Source organism: Phoxinus phoxinus, assembly GCF_949152265.1.
Source record: "Phoxinus phoxinus genome assembly, chromosome: 13".
NCBI classification, from domain to species: domain Eukaryota; kingdom Metazoa; phylum Chordata; class Actinopteri; order Cypriniformes; family Leuciscidae; genus Phoxinus; species Phoxinus phoxinus.
Window position 1 is genome coordinate 13800653 of NC_136888.1, and position 20647 is coordinate 13821299.

At 38.2% G+C, this 20647-nt stretch overlaps 1 protein-coding gene and 1 long non-coding RNA gene across 4 annotated transcripts in view; one reads left to right on the plus strand and one right to left on the minus strand.

Moving 5' to 3' along the window:
- Positions 1 to 3085: 3085 nt before the first annotated feature.
- LOC307008839 lies at positions 3086 to 9404 on the minus strand. The gene is made up of 3 exons (XR_013799913.1): positions 9277 to 9404; positions 8878 to 9009; positions 3086 to 3202 (listed from the first exon to the last, which is right to left on the minus strand). It is a non-coding gene; the product is annotated as an uncharacterized lncRNA (long non-coding RNA).
- The window catches only part of lrfn5a (leucine rich repeat and fibronectin type III domain containing 5a), a 47306-nt gene continuing 35693 nt past the window's right edge, over positions 9035 to 20647 (plus strand). Inside the window, exon 1 of one of the 3 annotated variants that reach the window (XM_079632080.1) lies at positions 9035 to 9786. The gene's annotated coding sequence lies outside the window, so the exon portion shown is untranslated. The remainder of the gene's footprint in view (positions 9787 to 20647) is intronic. The other 2 variants (XM_079632081.1, XM_079632079.1) reach the window with 2 other exon arrangements.

Genomic DNA, 20647 nt, shown 5'->3' on the forward strand with positions numbered 1-20647 from the left:
TAAAGGGGCGGTGAACAACCCCAGACATGACACGCGGTGAACAGCAGATAGGGAGGAGAAGCAGGAATCTCAAGCAGGTGTTGAAACTCTGCTTTGACTGAGGGCGAACAGATTGCCTCCATCCTGCCAGCACTCATCTGCTTGGTAATATCAGCTGCCCCCTGCTAACCAGACAAAATGATAAGACCTTCTGCCACAAGCAGTTCTGAGAAGTGTGTGAAGAAATGCAACACATAGTTTTGATGGTTTCTTATCGCTCGACAGGCATCTTAGTAACAACCCTGGGCAGCTTCTGATCTCCCAAATTGATCTCCCAAGATTGTGCCGTTTCTGTTAATGTGCATGTAAGATCTAGAACAAACACACATCAAATAAAGTGATTGGCTGTTTTAATTTCAAGCCCCCGAATGAACTGGTGTGATGTAATTTCGAAAAACAATCAGGCCCAAACTAAGTTTGTTTGGAGCTTGCCAAATGTTCACTCCGGATGGTAAACGCCTCCAATCTACCGTTGGTCCGTGACGATTACGTTATAGGTAGGTGTTGTCTGAGTGTTCGCTGCCTTTAGCGCAGACATCTTCTCCAGTTCTTTTCTTCTGTTCAGTTCGTCAAGGTCAGACGAGAGTGAAGTATACATTTTTGCCCCTAAGCAAAGCGTGAAAATGACTTTGTTGAGAGTATAATGGGGCCTTCCAAGGGTACTTCCATTCTTAAAGCCATGATTATGATTTGTGTGGGCCGTCCTTCTTACATCTTTCATGTCGCATGTTTGCATCAAACCACATGGACCTTGGTCATGAATACAAAAATAGACAAAGCAGTGAGGGGTAGAGGTACAGTTTGTTCAGTGAGTTATACTATTGTGGAATACAAGGTGCTAGAAATATTACTCAGAGATTTTGGTCCAAATTGACATGATAACATCACACAGTTACTGCATATTTGTCATCTAATTATCCATGATGTGAATCTCCCGTTCCACCACATCCAAAAAGATGCTCTATCGAATTTATATCTGGTGATTGTGGAGGCCATTTGAGTAAAGAGAACCCATTGTCTTGTTCAAGAAACTAGTTTGAGATGATTTGAGCTTTTTGACATGACACATTATCCTGCTGGAAGTAGCTATCAGAAGATGGGTACTGTGGTCATCAAGGAATGGACATGGTCAGAAACAATACTCAGGTATACTGTGAGGTTTAAAAGATGCTCAGTTGGTACTAAGAGAATGTTCCAAGAAAATATCACTGACACCCTTAAACCACCAGCAGCAGCCTGATCTATTGATAAAAGGCAGGATGGATACATGTTTTCATGTTGTTTATTCCAAATTCTGACCATACCAATTGTAGCCAATTGTGCCAATTGTAGCCTCAGTTTCCTTTTCTTAGCTGACAGGATTGACACGTGGTGTGTCTTCTGCCGCTGTAGCCCATCTGCTTCAAGTTTCAACATGTTATGCGTTCAGAAATTCTCTCGTTTGTAACACGTGTTTTTATTTTGAGTTACTGTTGTCTTTCAATCAGCTTGAACCAGTCTGGCCATTTTTCCTCTGACCCCTGGCATCAACAAGACATTTTCACACACAGAACTGCCACTCACTGGATCTTTCCTCTTTTCCAGACCATTCTCTGTGAACCCTAGAGATGATTGTGCATGAAAAATCCCAGTATATCAGCAGTTTCTGAAATACTCATGGCACTCAAAGCACCAATAACCATAGCACGTTCAAAGTCACTTAAATCACCTTTCTTCCCCATTCTGATGCTCAGTTTGAACTTCAGCAGATTGTCTTGACCATATCTATATGCCTAAATGCATTGAGGTTCTGCCATGTGATTGGCTAATTAGATATTAGTGCTAACAAGCAGTTGAACAGGTGTACGTAATAAAGCTGTGTACACTGTACGGTTTTGGCCACGATTTGGCCACCTGAGACAAATTTTGCAACTCCTAAAAAAATTCCTCAGAACCTAGGCTAAAATCGGAAGTCTTTGATCATTAGTTTGACATGCCCACCGACAGCCGATTAATGACCGTTGCGATACATTTTTACCCCAGATGAAATTTTGTCAGTGTCAGAATATTTGACTCTCAGTCCGGCAGTGTGACTTCTCCTACGACGAGCGTCAAATTGTCTTTCTATTTCAAGACAAGCCATGACCAAAATTAACATTAGAGATTTCTTTGTAGCCACCATTTTAATCCTGCGTGTAATGCAACTCACTGTCGCCGAACATGTCATTGATTGATGATGTAAAACTCCGGACGAGTTTTCTTGTGTGACCTGTCATCACACATCAAGGAAAACTATTTTTTTCCCCCCCAGATTTATAAGATAAACGTGTAAGGAGCAAAATCACTTTATATCTTCATATTATTGTGATAGGTGCTGTTTTACTGAGGAACAAAGAAGGATTCATTATGACCTGTGCTGTTTGATTTATTAATAGAAAAAACAGCTAATAAATTATATTGTCATAGAGACAGAAATATATTTGGAATCAATGTAATGCAGTGTAAATCACCGGTAGGATATGAGCCAGTCCAATTTTCTCAATTCACCCATCTGTGGTAGGAGCAGCAAAAAGTACGTTTTGGACACTATATACAGTTAAAGATTGTTAGTGCAGGACAATTTAAACACATATAAAATTATTTCTAAAAAAGCATTGGCTCATTATGTGGCTCGGCTGAGATTGTTTATCCCTTTGTTTCGGTTCACAGCAATTCAATGATGAGTGGGGTTTTTTTCAGACAATTTTGCTTTTATTTGCTGCTCATTCTTGAAATTAAATATGTGTAGTAGACAACTTTAACAAAATCACTGGTCTGCTCCTTTTCAAATGAGTAATATTGCTCAAATATGTATGCGTGTGTCATATTTGCTTACTCATCGATATGCAAATATCTGCCATACTTTACCATTTGTGGCCAATATTAGGCTGTACTGAAGACGTTTGGTTTACATTATACAATCAACAAGACAAAGTGCAGAGTATAAATGAGAAACCTGGCAAAAAAAAATCTTACTTGTTTTACCTGTAATGCTTTTTTTTTTCTGCTTGTCTTGGACAGTGGCTGTGCCGGAGGGCTGAGGGGGAGATGATGTGACTCAGGGAGATTTCTGCCTGGTTGCTCTCTGCAGGCTGCGTGAAGGGGAAGGTAACCTGCAGGTGGGCAGAGGCTTGGAGGAATTTTCCTGCACATGGAGGAAATAGAACAAAATGGTTTCTGTGTCACAGTGAACAAATAGCACCCTCAATCAGAAAGCACATGACCTGTCACACACGCTGAACTTGAACACACACATACACACGCCCAATGCATCTGTACTTATGACATAAAACCCTTCTTAGCCCTGCGGCTGAAGCTACAATGATACCCTTGACATTTCATGCCCAGTAATGCCCTTACGCCTTTCCATAGCTTCCATAATTGCCCATCTCTCTCTCTCTCTCTCTCTCTCTCTCTCTCTCTCTCTCTCTCTCTCTCTCTCTCTCTCTCTCTCTCTCTCTCTCTCTCTCTCTCTCTCTCTCTCTCTCTCTCTCTCAGATAGATAGATAGATAGATAGATAGACAGACAGACAGACAGACAGACAGACAGACAGACGGACAGACGGACGGACGGACGGATGGATGGATGGATGGATTAGATATATACAATGTATTGAAGTGAAATAATGTGGCCAATATTCTAGAAATATGCATAAGCAACTTATAATTCACACTAATAGTGTGAATTGGACTAAAGTGTTACCAATAGTTTTCCAATCTGGTGTTTTCCAATTTCGAACACAAAATTAACACTGGCTTTTGGGAAATCATCAAAACCAAGTAAAATATATATATATATATAATCACATTTAATGTAGATAAAATTGTGCGATTAATCGCGAGTTAACTACAATATTAATGCGATTAAATATTTTTATCGTTTGACAGCCCTAATATATATATATACACACACACAGTATAGAACACTGAACACTGACTATATATATTGTGAACATTAATAACACATTTTCTTTTGTGTTCCACTGAAAAAAAATGGCATATTGGTTTGGAATAACATGAGGGTGAAAAAGAAAATGACACAGGAAACCTTTAAATCATAGAGCAATATATCTACAGGACGAGCATCCTTAACGCATAAAGAAAACCTCATCTAGACTCAGACTGTTTACTTTTCTGTTCTATTCATATCTGCATAAAATTACAGCTAGTTACACTCCATCAGAGTCATTAGCATCCTCTCTCTTTCTTTCTAAAAACAGAAGATTGTACTGTGCAGACGCATAGCATGATTACAAGAGAGGCGGTCTCGGGAGAACAGAAGCTCAAATCAGCAGCGTGAAAGTGTCCCTCGGGAGCTACACCAAAGGTGTTTCATTCCCTCTGATGATGTGACAAGGTATGGCACAATAGAGCGCAGGTCATGCGTGTGTGAGCACAAGCACATGGGTATTGCGTAGGGGATATCTCACATCTGTTTTTGTTTGAAGGGGGTAGAAAAAAAGTTTTTTTTTAATTAACATATTAGTCATTAAAAAAAGAGACATGATCTCAAGGGGAATCAAAACAGTTACAAATTATTTCCCTTCTAGTAAAGGCAGCGTTCCAAAACCTTTTTTTTTTGCCCACTAGGACTATCTGCTGTCTAATTTGTCTGTTACGTCAATTACTGTTGGTTGGGTCCTGACAACTGACAGATTTCCATCAGAAGACACCTGATAGATAGTATATTTGTCCTCTCTAGAGAGCTGATAATTAAATGAGAATAGTGTATTTCACAATTCATTGCAAAGGTGTTAGTAATTGACAGCATACTACTATTTGAATCAGTCAGTAGCCTTCATGAGTGTTATTAAAGCTAAAACGTTAGTCCATATCAGTACAGAAATTCATATATATTTATGTTTAAAATTATTTGAAATTAAGTTTAGCTAGCTCTTTTCTTATAATTTCAGGATTATACATTCTGTAAACATGGCCTTGCATTTGGCAAACCAAAATCCTCATTATGGCTTTTCAGAGTGAATTAAAGTAAGTGCTAATTCGGCTAAACAAGAGCTTGATTATGAGATGATCAGCAAGGGGGGCTTTTTGTTTTGCAGGGCAGATGCTGATGGGCTGTTTAATGCTGAGTGGAAGTGTTTACTTTGGAAGGAGAACACCCACAATGAGTGGTAATAAAATAGTACAAATAAAGAGATTTCATGGCCATTTTGTAATTCACCCTTTAGAGAAAGTATATACTGTAACATGTTTTTCCTTGCTTCAAATAAATGACTCTGCAGGAAGTCCTGGACTGAATAATCCATAGCAATATAGTGTTCAGTGCAACAGCTCCCCCATCTTAACAGACCTCTTGCATGCATGCTGTGCTTCGAAAAATAATTGATCCAGCACATAAAACCATTTTAATGCTATGTTCTACTTGCATGTAGTTATACTGAGTGCAGGGAAACAACCGGTCGTGACTTTATGGAGCGTGCTGATGACACAAAGAATGGTGAATTGCCCAGACAATCAACTCACAGAGAGTGAAAAAGTCAAATACCTGCCAAACCCTTTTCAAGCATGTACAAATGGTTTTAATGAACTCATCATTTACTGTGAATCATTTACGATTCATAGGCCGTTCCACAAGGACCTCAGTGTGAGATTACTTTGAACTGTGGCGTCAAAGGAAAAGTTCAAACACAACTGCAGACAACTCTTTGAGGGTGAATGGGGGCAAACCTGGATTACAGTTACATCAGTGTCTAACACTTGGTATACCAGGACTCAAAAACTGATTTATTATACTGAAAATAACATTGGTCTAGAAAGTTATGTGTGTGTGTTCTGTTCTTGTTTAACCTACATTGAGAGAACCAAGTGTCACCACAAAGATAGTAAAATGTGAGAATTGTGACATTGTTTGGCATAAGGAAACCAGTTTATAAATCATACCAAGGGATGTTTTTTTTGAAAATGCAGAAGTTTTCTGTAGGGTTTAGGGTTAGGGTTAGTAGGGGGATATAATATACAGTCTTATACAGAATAAAAACCATTACGTCTATGGAAATTCAACGTAAAAATATACAAACAATTGTGTGTGTGTGTGTGTGTGTGTGTGTGTGTGTGTGTGTGTGTGTGTGTGTGTGTGTGTGTGTGTGTGTGTGTGTGTGTGTGTGTGTGTGTGTGTGTGTGTGTGTGAGTGTGTGTGTGTGTGTACCCTACGTTATGGGGACAAAATCTCCCCACTAAGTTGGCAATATCCAATATCTTTGTCCTTGTGAGAACATTTTTCTGGTACCCCATGAGAAAAAACGCCTAATAAATCATATAAGTAATGTATTTTTAAAATGTTGTTTTTCCTTTAGGTTTAGTTAGGGGGTATAATATATAGTTTGGACATTATACAAATAATTATATCTATGGAATGACCCCATAAAACATGAAAACCCAACATGCGTGTGTGTGGTCTCAAAGATATTAACAAAAAAAGCAAAACTGTAGAAATTGCTGTCCATGGTGCTGAATCACCGTTCAACTACCTTAAGTGGTTTGTGGAGAGTATTTATGTTTGTAGCAGCAGTTAGGCCTGTATACACAAATGCGCCCTTATGGAAACTGTTAATAGACATATTTGTGAGTGTTTTAAATTACAGCATAGAACACAAGAGTTCCATCGATATCGACAGCTGAAATGTCAAGCTATATGTAATGAGCGAACTCTTGACGCAGAGGTAAATGCAGCGTTGACGCTTTTATTGGTATGATCGTAAGTAATCGATCTCCTGTTTCACACAACACGAGTGTGGAAGCGGTATTTCAGTGGCAGCAACTCAAAGCTTTATAGCTTAATCAACTGTAGCTCCATTCACGGATGTCAGTGCATTCACTGCGTGAGACATTCCAGCACTCGGACCACGTAAGGCTCCTTCTTAATCCCGACCATCTGCTGGATTTCTGTGGACAGGGCTGAGGGTTTTGCGTTGAATGTAAGTTAGATACAGACAGTGTCAGGTGCATTTGTGGCAAGCTGTATTAGCATTTGTTCCTTTTCTAGTACTATTTATTTAGAAAACAGAAGGTAACTTTCTCATTCGTTTAGGCTACTTATTCCTTTGCTACTTGTCTATCCTAATAGTTACAACACTGTAATTTCAAATTTTCTTCAAAATGCTGTCAATATGTGATATCAATTTTTTTTTTTTTTTAGGCACTTTAAGGAACTGTCCCAACTCTTACTAGAATGTATTTACTAGTATTTATTCTAGTCACTATCCCAATAACTTAAGATTTTTGGTTGCACTTTATTCTACCGTACTTATGTATACTTAGTGTACTTATCTAAGAAAGTACTGACTGTAAAAAATGCTGGGTTGTTTCAACCCAATTTTGGGTCAAATATTTAGTTTTTAACAAAATTTAACAAATATTAAATTTTTTAATTACATTTTTGACCCATTGTTTTGGTTTGTCCATATTTGACCCAAAATTAGGTTGAAACAACCCAGCATTTTTTAGAGTGTGCTGGGTAGTATAAGGTTAGTTAGTTAGTTAATAGCCTTTATGACTAATCGTTACAAATGTCAAGTAAAAAGCCATTTTAAATGAGATTACAATTACAATTACAATTGGAAAACACATAGTGTTGCATTTTTTCACTGTTAGATTTCTTAATCACGTTTTTATATTAAATATGAATTGGACCAATCATGAGTCTCAAAAATAACGTGCAGGGAGCTTACTGTTGCTAAAGTAATAAACACAAATGTCACATGCATCTCAGTAGCAAGTGTGCTCTTATTTAATTGTTGGAGTTGAATGTGTGGATATTTCAGCAACAAACAGTTTGCTATTTTCAAAATTCCTACATCTTGTTTTGACATCCTTAAGGGGATCCAATTCGCACCCTGCCTAATAGTATCAAAAAAAAAGTTGCTTTAGAAATTTTAATGAATACACCCAAGTCATAACTTCTGAATGATAATATTTTCTTATTTATTGGGCTTCACTTTTGACATCTGTATATTACTTTCTTCTTTCAGGAAAACACAGTCAGAGTTATATTAGAACAAATATCCTGGCTCTTCGAAGCTTTATAATGGGATTGAATTGTAACTTCATGCACCCATCAGAAAAGTAATCCATACGGCTCCAGGGGGTTAATAAAGGTCTTCTGAAGAGAAGCCCTATTTGTTTAAACTGCAAGAGGAGTCTACTCTCACCACTCTTATGCTACTCCTACGTCCTACGTCATATACCGGAACTTGACTCTCTCGTGAACGTGTGGACGTACGTACCGGAAGCTAGTGTTTATAAAGTTAGAATTATTCTATATAATATGTGGATATTTTTCTTACAAAAACGCATCACTTCGCTTCAGAAGGCCTTTATTACCCCCCTAGACCGTATATGGATTACTTTTATGATGGGTGGATGTGCTTTTTTGTGCTTCAAAATCTCAGTTAGGCTACTATTTACTCCCATTATAAAACTTGGAAGAGCCAGGATATTTTTTTATATTACTAGAAAGAAGAAAGGGATATACTTCTAGGATGGATTGGCTTGAGGGGGAGTGAATATAGATAATAGCAGATCATTTTAATTTTTGGGTGAACTTACCCATTAATAAACTTGAGAATGTTATGGTCTCTAGTCTGCTTGATCATTCTCCTAAAATCTCGCGCTGCTGCCACCACACAGGGGTTTAGGCTCCTGTTTCCAATTGATGACTCCTAGCTTTGAGGCTGCAGACTAGTCAACCACCTTGACTTACTACAGCAGTTAAAAAAACTTTAGGTAAGAACAAAATTGATATTACTTTGTTCAAATGAATAAACGATAAAACAGCTTGCCATAGTCCGTGGTCTTCTTTACCTTTTCTGTCGTCTTCGAACCCTAAATCAACAGCACTTCTCACTGAGGGGCGCAGAGTGACACACGTATCAAGTATTGCGAGCGTCAGTCTGAGCCAATCCGCGATGACGTCCTGCGTTCTCTCTCCCAATCCTAACAGCAGGGTAGAGAGAACAGCCGTTATACGGATGATCCCAGGCAGTGGCTGGTGCAAAACTAGTTTGTTTAAACAGCTCGACCGTTATTATGAGGAATTTTCTCCGTCTTCCCGCTTCATGTGCAAATAATTAGACCTCTCTTTACATTTTTTTGCATCCTATGTGTGTTATATCGACTTATCGGAGACATTTCGAGTTATTAATCCATCTTCAGTCGCGTGTGGAGAGCGTACGCACCCTGAGGAGAAGACACTTTTGATACCTTTTGGATGGAGGGCTGGCGCGGAAGGCAGTCGGTCAGTGACTGTGTGGATTAAGCTGGGGGGAAAGTACTTGTAAAGGTGCGGTGGTGTGAAGGTCTCCCTGCTGAGATTTGAGTTGACTTCTCGGGTTTAATGCGGACGAAAGCTCGCGCTCGACCGAGGTGCGTCGACGGGCGGGAGGAGAATGGCACGAGCTTCCGCGCTTCTGAGGGGAAAACAAGTACTTAGCTTCCTTGAGGGGCGTTGGGCACGTTGCGCAGGAATTTGACTGTCCCTCAGTACGTTATTTGGGGATATCAATCCATTACTTCGAAAGGAAAAAAAAATATCCCATTGGATTTTAGTGGTTTTGGATATGGGCTTTGGGGTGTTGGATGCCTTCATATCACGCGCACCTTTGAATTTAGTGTGAATCCAGTGGAGCACAACATGGGAAAATATGACTAGTGAGAAGACTCGGTTCCTCTGACCCTCGGTGCTTCAAGCAGGACTGGTGTTCCTTCTGCTAGGTAAACTTTTCTGTCTGAATATTGAATGGTTTGTCACATTAAACTGTCCCTTCTCGACCTTAAAGAATTGGTGCCGAGAGTCCGAATCTCTTTTCAGTGTGTCTATATGTCTTTAGGAGATCGGGCTTTGGTTTTTAGGCAAGGTCAATATATATCTTAAGGTATAATATTTTATTTTGCTCTCAAAAATTAGAAATAGCATTGAGATGGTTTATTATAGCATATTGTATATCTGGTTCATGCATTAAAGATATAGCCATGATTTGGTCTGAGTGCTTGTATAGTTCAGATAATGGGATGGATGTGTGTGTGTGTGTGTGTGTGTGTGTGTGTGTGTGTGTGTGTGTGTGTGTGTGTGTGTGTGTGTGTTGGGCTGTGGAGGGGGTTATGTTGAAAGACTAGATCAAAATCAATTATTTTATATGCACCCACATCCGTAATCTGCTCTATTCTAAGCAGTGATGACATTAAGAGTGACATTCTCTGTCATGTTTATGTTATTTTATTATTATTTATTTATTAATAAATTAATTTATTTATTTTGTGGAATATTGACTATCAGAAGCAATGAAGTAATATTCTTCAACATTGGCACAGATTCTGTCGATGATACAGAAGGCGTATCCAAGTCATGTGCACTTGGTTTTCATGTATTTTTTCGGATAAAAGTGGTAATTTTTTTTTAATTTTCCCTAAAATGTACTTTCAGTAGTCGTTTGTATGTGAATTAATAGATTGGAGTTGTGTTTCAGTTCCATCTTTTAGTGTATGTGTGTGTGTGTGTGTGGTAATATGAAGTGCTGTAAGAGAGATGAAATGACGGAGCATTTCGCAGTGGTATTTGGATATATTCAGATGTTTGAGTTGTATGCGGCTTTTTGATTATCCTAAATAAAAAAATTAAGTTCTCACAAGAAAAAAAAAAAATCCTCACATACTTCATTTGTAAAACTCTTGAGCATTTAGAATATTTTTTTTTTTTTTTACTTTTATTTAAATACTTTATATAAAGTATCAATCATATATTATTTATGTTCTAAAAAATATGTTATATCTAAATGCAGAATAATTTGCAATAAAGATATATATTTTATTTTAAATTAAGTCCAATTTCATCAGTTACTTTGACATAAATGTGCAATTTTGTCTTGAATTACTTGAAAAGAAATGCAATTACTAATTTACATATGTTGTTGTTCCTAAGTTCACAAAATGCCAATATACGAGATACGTTGTTTGATATGAAGCTGCTGTATAGTTTTGGCCACAATGTTTGAGTTTTCACACAGAGTAGATGGGTAACTGAACTGCAGCACCTCTTCCACTGGCTGGTGGTGCTATAATTCAATTTATGGCTCACACAGCAGCTCTGAGGGCCGAGCACACTGTCTTCCTGGATAGGGCTGTGGGAAACTATGGTTATATCATGCTGACAAGACTGTATAAGGAAAGAGGGTTATTACCATATGTTATATTAGCATATTCATTGTACAGTACAGTAACAAACTGCATAATTAACGTGTTATTGTTTTATGGAGCTGCTTGCATATTGGACTTGTGGTTGACAGTAACCAGTCGTTTTAACATTTACTATATAGCTTTGATTTCCATTCATTGCCTAACATTGAAATTAGCATGTTTTTCCAGAACCACGGACAGCTCCTAAATCTCCTGCGCTGTGTTGTTGAATGTGGTGCCAGAATGCCAGAAAGTCCTTCAGACTTGTTTAATTACTCTTGCTGAGCTTAGACCCATGATATGATGAGATGGAGCCAAGAAGCCAGCAAGAGCGCAATGATTCCCACAGCTTGCGGGATTGTTTGAGTAAGGAATTGGAAAGGGGGAAATGTTTTTGTTAATGCACGATTATCACACTTATTGAGTTATTTTGCAGTGCAGAGTAAAACTGAGCTTTCCTTGAAACTACGCAACAAGCAGGTCGCAATCACAGCAGACCTGGTACGCTTTAGTTGATTTATAGTCTGTAAGCTGCTTGTTCGAGATAGGCGTTACATGTGTGACTTCGCACGTGAGAAATTAGGAGACATGTTAGCTGCGCTGAGATGGTGAAACCTAATATGCCTCTGTTTACAGCTGTCTGGAGAAGCAGCATGTCTCTGGTTTGTTCCTGTGCAGGTTTTTATTTATGTTTGCTTCATATATAGAGATGAGAGGATCCTGAAAGCTGTGTATGTGTATGGTTGAGTAAAGGGCAATCCTATGTTTATTATTTTAGTTTTTTATGGCTTTTTTTGATGTCATGGACTAAAAGGTTAAATCATATCTCTCAGTCAATCATCCATGTTGTTTTCTGTGGGAGATTGGTATAGTATATCTGCTCTGACTGGTATAGAGTATTTTCAGGCCTGTGTGGCCAGCTGTTGCCCTGACCTGTCTCTGAATTCAGTCAGCTAAAACAGATACATTAAACGCAATAGATCTGTGACTCAACTAGATGAATGTAAACATGTCAACACAGATTAGATGCTGGATATGACGTCAAATCCCAACCTTTAGTGCACGTTCTGACCTCATATCTAACTTTTGAGGCATGCTCAAGATGTATATCCAATGTATGCCAATATTTTCCCTAGAAAGGTTTTTTTTTTTGTTATTGCAGGTCTACAAAGGTTAAAAGAATCCTGCAGTGTTTCTGCAGATGCTGTGAGACAGCACCTGAATCTTCTGGAAGCTATTTTTGAGTCGCAGAGGACAGTCACTGGGATGTAAAACGCTTTTGGGCAGCCGTTCAGGAAATGTTTGGCGAGAGACGTAAAACTGAAACAATTCCAGTCAAAAACAGCCAGATTTTGAAGCAGCAGAAAACCTCAACATAGCCACAGTGAGGTCATGATCAGCACTAAGCGTTCTGAATGTCGGATTCGGGAGTGCTGGCGTTCGGAGATGGGGAGAGTGTGCTTGTTGTCAGAGTGACGGGAGAGGCGGTGAAGTAAAATGGCAGAGGTTCGAGTGGGAGTCACTTTAGGGGGTGTTTGTCTGTGATAATGAGCTGTCACTGAGGCACTGGTGCCTTGTTTTGATCTTGCCATCCTGCTGCTTTAAGCGAGAGAAAAGTGACAGCTGTGAATGGAAATAGAGTGTGTACAAAGGCCAATGAGGCTATAATGCCATTAGTTATGTGTATGTGTTGGAGAGTGGAGACTTTATTCTGTGTTCAGAGGAAGTGTGTGTGTGTGTGTGTGTGTGTGTGTGTATGTGTGTGTTCGTTCTACTGGAGAGTGGTAGATGTGGTCTACTTAGACTTGAACAGAGAAAAATGATCATGAATTAGAAGCCTTCAAGTGTAAAAACAGGAAATAAATCACTAGAGGGAAGAGGTGACAAAAAAATGAGTTATCTAATCTAATAATAGCATAATAGCATTATCAATACTCTAGTGGATTCCCTACCATGTGTAAGTGCTGCAGCTCAAATGAGACATATGGACTTTATCAAAGCATAATTTTAATGATGTTCAAGATGTCCCAATGTGTGTCTTCTTTTTGTATTTGGTTGTATATTTAATATTAATTAATTTACCATCTGCCACATCTACGTGTGTGAGGAAACTATTTCATAAAACGATAGATAGATAGATAGATAGATAGATAGATAGATAGATAGATAGATAGATAGATAGATAGATAGATAGATAGATAGATAGATAGATAGATAGATAGATAGATAGATAGATAGATAGATAGATAGATCTCGGGCAGACTCAGCGATTTAATGAGGTCCGTGAAAACTGAGGGAGGAAGAAGGTAAGGGTCGGTATCCAATCCTGCTATCTCCAACTTCTCCAAATACCGCTCTTTGTGAGCACCCTACCTCTACCGATAACGGCACTGTAACGTCTTCAATAGAAGAAGCCATGAAGTCTAGTGGTATCTTTTTAATACTGTTTAAAACTAATCAAATGTCCCGCTCGTCTACTACTACTTTAGCCTGTGCGTCCAGATATTTTGCCGTCCATCATGGCGTCGTCACGTGGTCGTGGTCACGTGTTTGCAAAGGGTCTATAGTTGTGTGAAGCTGACTGTTTTAATTGAGATCTGTGAAATACGCCTGTGCTAAAATCACAGCTCTAAGATGTTCATTCACCATACGTAGAAAAATGCAGAAGTTAGTAAAACATACTTGAGATATTATGAAATGCCAAAAGTGATTGAAATGTTCTCATGCAAAGCAATACTCAATATAAGATGACATTTGTATTGACAGTTCTCATAAAAATACAAAGCATAATTCTAAATAGAATGTTTACATTTAGTTTTAAATCATTTTATTTAAACCACAATGAATTAAATTCATTACAAAAATACTATAAGTTATTATTATTGTTTTCACATTAGTCTACTAGTGTTGTCACAAAACGGGGATTTCTAACTTCAATATGATACCTTGAAAAATATAAATATTTGATACCACAGGGAAAAAACGCTTTACATGAATACTTGCCAAGACGGGCATTTTGACATAATTATGTGTGTATTTTACCATTTAAGCTAAATAATTACTCAATTTGATACTCGCGACTCTCGAGCTGTTTGAGAGACTTTATGTCAAAGCAAAAAGCTTTATGCTCATAAACAAATATTTAATGCAAAATAAAGTCAGTATTGTTTTTGTTTTATATAGGGGTGAAATATGATCTTTGTGCATAGTCTTGACAGAATTCATGATTTTCACCCGCATGTGTGTACTGAATTAACACTGAGTTCCAATAAATGTAGTGGACCATGTGGTTAGACCATCAAATGAGCTTTGTGATCCAAAGCACTAATGGAGTCAAAAGATTATAAAAGTGTTGATATGCAGTGGTTTGTTGTTGTAGTGCCACTGAAAGCCTTTGGTGACTGAAGATTCATCAGGCCTCTCTGATCTAGAAATAAATCATCAGCGTGCATTAGCTGTCAACTGCATTAGCATATCGCCGCTACCTTCTGCTTTCCTCTGTTTGGAGCAAAGCCTGTGTCATCCATAACAAGATTAATAGCTCTTAGCTAACCAAAGCTATCTCTTTAAAGTAGCCCATGCATCCACACTGCACTTATTTAAGCCTCATCATCCGAACAGAACTGCGTTGGAATATTTGTTTTCTCTGATCTCTGTTATAGGGATTTTCTGCAATGCCAATCTCATGTCTAATCTAATCAAATATCAGGCTTGTATTCACAAGGTGAAAATGGGATAAATATTTGTGTCGTGTTCTGAGAAAGGAAGTGTTTTGTTTTTGTGAGTGCATTTGAGCATTAGACCTGGGGTGCGTCTCATTCAACTCCCTAGTTCAGTATTCAGGGCACTGATCAGGTAGTCGGCCATTTTAAGGGCTCAATGGCAGAATCCTTCCAGGGCACTGAAACATTCGCTCCCTAAAAAAAAACCTGTGCATCATGACAACGAGGGAGCATCGATGCTTACTATGTTCCCTTAACGGAAGTTCAGAAGCACAAAATTGAAATCACGTGAGCCAACTCACTACACATACAGTACTGACATGCGATAGATGTTTTTAAAAATACAAATCATTATTTTATTAGATTTAAGCATAAACATACATGACTAGACAGGTAATGCACATAATCTAGCTAACATTTATAATTAGATGAAATGTTGCACGTATATGTAACAAGCTAAATATTTATCATAATATACTTTAAATAACAGTGCAAGTAATGCCAGAAAGACAGACTGCTGTTGTTCATAAATACCAGTTGTGATGTTGTACTGAGTAGTTAGCCAGCTTCCTTTACTGTCCTTACCAGTGCCCGAATTTTGGATTTTGGAAAACTTCGTTTGCTTGTAAACTGAGAAAAACTCCGACGTCACATTATGCGACTATTTTCGGGATTCTGATTGGCTAACGTGGACTAGAGCTTCTCGTTACACTGCCACCAACAGGTTTGGCATGCTTTTGACGGCATATACACGGGTTCGTGTAAACAAACACTTTTCTGAAAACTGACAGGTGTGTAGTACAATGTTATTTTTGAAAACGCAGAGGGGTGAAATGTCCGTTTATGAAAATAGTCGCCCACGTGCAAACGTAGCCTGAGACACACCCCTGGTCTTTTCTGATGTGATCAGATTACAGACATAGAGGAAGAGCCATTAACAGCGTGGATGACCTTAATCTGGTCCAGGTGCCACAATCACATGTGTGTGTAAATTCACATTAACAAGCAGCATAAGCTCTACTGTCACATCCAAGATGTTTACTTTCTATGTTCTGCATACACTAAAAATAAATATATAAGGTTATGGTAACACTTTACAATAAGGTTCATTTATTAAACATTAGTTAATGTATTAACTAACATGAACTAACAATGAGCAATACATTTGTTACAGTATTTATTAATCTTTCTTAATGTTAGTTCATATGAATAAAGCTGTTCGTTGTTTGTTCATGTTAGTTCACAGTGCATTAACTCATGTTAACAAGATTTTAATAAAGTATTAGTAAATGTTGAAATTAACATGAACAAAGATGAATAAACGCTCTATAAGTGCAGTTCATTATTAGTTAACGTTAACTAATGTAGTTAACTAATGAACCTTATTGTAAAGTGTTACCAAGGTTATTTATTGGCATTACACTAAGAACCTTTAACATCCATGGAACCTTTTCATTTCACAAAAAGGTTCTTTATAGTGGAAAAGGGTTCTTAGATTATTAAATGTTCTTCACACTAAGAGGTTTTTTTTTGTAAGAACTGTTAATATTCCCTGATGATGCAGAAATGGTTATTCTATGGCATATCTGCATAAACCCAGTTTGGAACCTTTTTTTTCTTCAGAAAAACAGAAATGTTGCTTATAGTATGAATGACTATAATTGTACTCTCATTCCATATACTGTGCATCCTCACCGTTTGATAACTTGCAATTAGAAACTACATTCTTAAAAACTAGTTTAGTGGAAAAAGATCAAATGTGTGAAATGTCACAGGGAATTCTGGGAATGTCAGTTCACTGTTTTCACTGTGCATTATAAGATGGCTTTGTTCTCAGGGTGGCTTGTATAATTTTTTCAGTATTTTCCAGTTACATTGATTATTTGTTTTTACAGTGTTATTTATTAGCATCTATGGTTCTGTGAATATCTTTTCTAAATTATTTTACGAAGAACCTTTCTGTTGCACAAAAGGTTCTCTATCATTTTGCACCTGGTAGTTATAGGAACTCCGTTACAGGAACTGGCCACATTTTTCTTGGTTGTATTGGTTAAAATTTTTTATGGATTTTGGCCGTTCATTTACATAGCAATAGCGTTTTAGGTGCCTGAAAACGCAAACTTTTGAAAACGGGTTTCAAAGTGCAATCTTGAAAACGGTCTCTGTGTAAACAACAAAAACGCAAATCTCTGAAGACGATAACGTCACGCACATGCGCATTACGTGTTCAGTCTATAGTGTTTCATCGTGGCAGTGGCTCAGTGGTTCATGTTGGTTGTCTACAAACCGGAAGGTTGGTGGTTCTATCCCTGGTTCCACCTGACCAAGTGTCGAGGTGTCCTTCAGCAAGACACCTAACCTCAGCTGCTCCCGGCGAGCTGGATGGCGCCTTGCATGGCTGACACTGCCATGAGTGAATGTGAGGCAATATGTGAAGCGCTTTGGTGGCCATGGGTTTGTTCAAACGCTATATAAATGCAGTCCATTTACCATCACCATCTCATGGCCTGGTAGCAGGTCTTTGGACGTTTCCGCAGATCCGTGTGAATAGGGATCATTTTGACAATGGTGTCGTCTGCCCGTGGAAAACTCGTTTTAAAACTCTGTTTTTAGCATTGTCATGTAAACGTACCCTTAGATTATTAAAATGTTCTCCACATTAAAAAAATATAGATTTTTTGTACTGATCACTGAAAGAAACTTTTGAAACCTTAATTTTTAAGAGTGTAAGGTATAGTGCAGAGCAGTGACTGCTGTCCTTGTTGAGCTGATCTGAGTGAGTAAAGCACTGTGACACTGTCTTATAAAGGGTGCATCTGATACAGCTCCCCTGCTGCATACATGGCTGGCCAGGTTTGGCTTGCAGTAAGCGGATCTTACTAAAGTAAGCAGATATTGAGTCATAAAAGAGGTCTGCTGCAACTTTAAAACGAGACGGCACCACCCGGCATGCCTGATATACTCACTTAAGTGGTAAAGAGTGCATTAAAGCTCTTTCTGTATTCTTGCACCATTTTCTGGTAATGGAAATGGCTGCTTATCTACAGGCGTACACAAGCACAAACTATAAAGTGTGGCTAGGCGATGTGTCCTACGCCAAGAGACCCTAATTGCACTTCACTTGGCCCAGCTGATGAAGATAAAGATTCGGTAGGTGCGTTTATTGCATATATGATTACCTCCTCTGGCCTCTGTCTCCTGCGCATATTGACACTAAATGATGGACTGAAATGGATGTATGCACATCTGTATTCAGGGTGAATGTCAGACTATAATGGCTTAATGCAGTCTCTCTTCCTCTCACTATGGCCATGAGAGGCTCAAAGCAGATATAAGTCTGCCAACAGCTGGGCGGAATACAAATGCACCACCACACCGCTCTCTCATTAGCCTGTGATTTATCGCACACCACAAACTATTTCTGGCCTGTGTGTTTATAGGGGCTTGTTGTGACCTATGAGGATTGGTTGTTTTTCATTTACTTATCTAAAAGAATACAAAAAGTACTTGCTGGAAAGCGCAAGTAACCCAGGGATGACATGCGATAACAACTAAATGATATATGTTGGCTAAATGTCTGGGGATAACCTATTTAAAATAAAACTATACCAAAATCTATTTAAAATACATTTATTTCATTAAAATGCATTATGTATTGACATATCACTTAAGACTTGCTGATATAAAATTATAATTCAACTTTTTTTTGAAGTATTTCTTTATTGCACAATGCACAATATATTGTAAAACAAATGCACTGAAAAATAAATAAAGGAAACTTTCATAATTAGTTTTGTACTAATTTCTATACTTCACAATAAAGATGTGATTGGGTCAGCCCAGTGTCAATCAAGAAAAGAACCAATGGGCCGCTGATCTACGTGTTTCATGAAAAATGACTTTTTTTTTGACCAATGGATTACACCGGCACTAACCCAGCATCGCCAATTAATACAAAAACAAAACAAAAAACGAATGGGCCTCCGATGTAGCAGCTACGAGTTTTATGGGCTGTTAAAAAAAGAAAAAAAAGTAGGCCTATTAGATGTATCGGCCCAAAAGGGACCGGGAATATCCCGGTAGCCCCGATGGCCAGTAGGCTATGCGTGGACGTCACACTTTAAATCCTACCTGTTGCCTTTCACCATCCACTTATTTAGCTGCTGTCTCATCAATTGACCTGCCATCTCACTTGTAAGTCTTTCTTTTTCTATCTTTAGCCCCGACAGCTTTTTTACTTTATCCATCTTTATCGACGACAACTCTACTCGTACCTGCTCGCTCAGCGCTCACAGCGCCACCGCCCGCTCGCGATATTATCCCCCCTCTTCTAATTCAAAATTCTATGATGGAATCTTATGAGGGCGCCTACTCTAGCCAGTTAGTCCTCTAGACGGTTATATAACATTGAGGAAATGCAGAAATTATTTAGAAACGCACAACAGCAGCTCACAAATAGAAATTCAAATTTTTTAAAAATTAAAAAAATATATGTTTTACCATCGCTTTGGCGCCCCCGCTGTTGCTGCGCCCCTATGCGCCGCATATAGCGCATACCCACTTTTTGCGCCACTGCACGCCAGCATTTCTCCCCTCGGCTTTTAGGTTTCTGGAAGGAAAAAAATTCCACCCCACCGTCCAAACTTTTAGGATACCGGGTATCAGATTTGCACAGTCCATACGCACAACGCTTCGGCATGTTTCCCTCGCTCGAAAGCTTGCCAGACCTCCCGTGCCTAGTTACGGTTGCTAAGCCACGGTTGGCCAGTGGAGGTTTTCGGGCGTGGCTTAGCGAAGGGTCAATCGGATCTGTTAGATTTACAACACGTGAATTCATCCACTTCTCACAAAACACATGAAAGTAAGTGGCCACTGAACTGAGAGAAGAGTAGTGTAAACGTTAAAGTTACTTACACAATGTGTATCTGATATTAATAAACCGTATCGTCTAATTATAATGGAAATTATTGTTATTGCCGCTTCCATAGACATCAGTGTGTTTTTTACAAACTCTAAATGTATTGGTTTTCTTTAAGTACTTTAGTAGTTTTTTTTTTAGAAACCCTTTTTCAAAAGTTTGTGTATGCAGGCCTCCAAAACGCAGTAGTCATGTGAATGAACGGCCAAAACCCACAAAAAGTTTTCCGAAGTAGGAAAAAAGTGTCATGTAAATGGACCTTAAGTGTCATAATTAATAAATTAGATATAAACCTATATTTTTGGTACAAGAAACTTAAACCAACATGATAATAAGTTTACATAATAAGTTTTGGCGAACAACAATTTTTTAAAATGTTATTTTTTTTAGTTAAAACAAATAACAAAAATAAAAAAATAACATTAATAATGAAAATCAAGGTCTAAAATTAAGCTGCTTTTTGTTATAGTGTAGGCTAAACAAAAATACCTCATAGCGCCACCCAGCTTCCAACCAGCGTATACCACAGCGGTGTGAAAATTACGACATTGTGTCTAATAATGCGTTGTTTGAAAAAGTTTTTAGGTAAAGTTTTGCATGACATACTGCATGACACTTTAAATATAATGTCAACTACAAATACAATAAAACTAAGTGTACAGTTTCCATTGTTTGACATTCTTTCTGCATGTGCTGAAAAAAAGAGAGATCCATTTAGTGAAAGAGAGGAAACAGGAGTTTAGAAAGGCTTTGATGCTTTGTT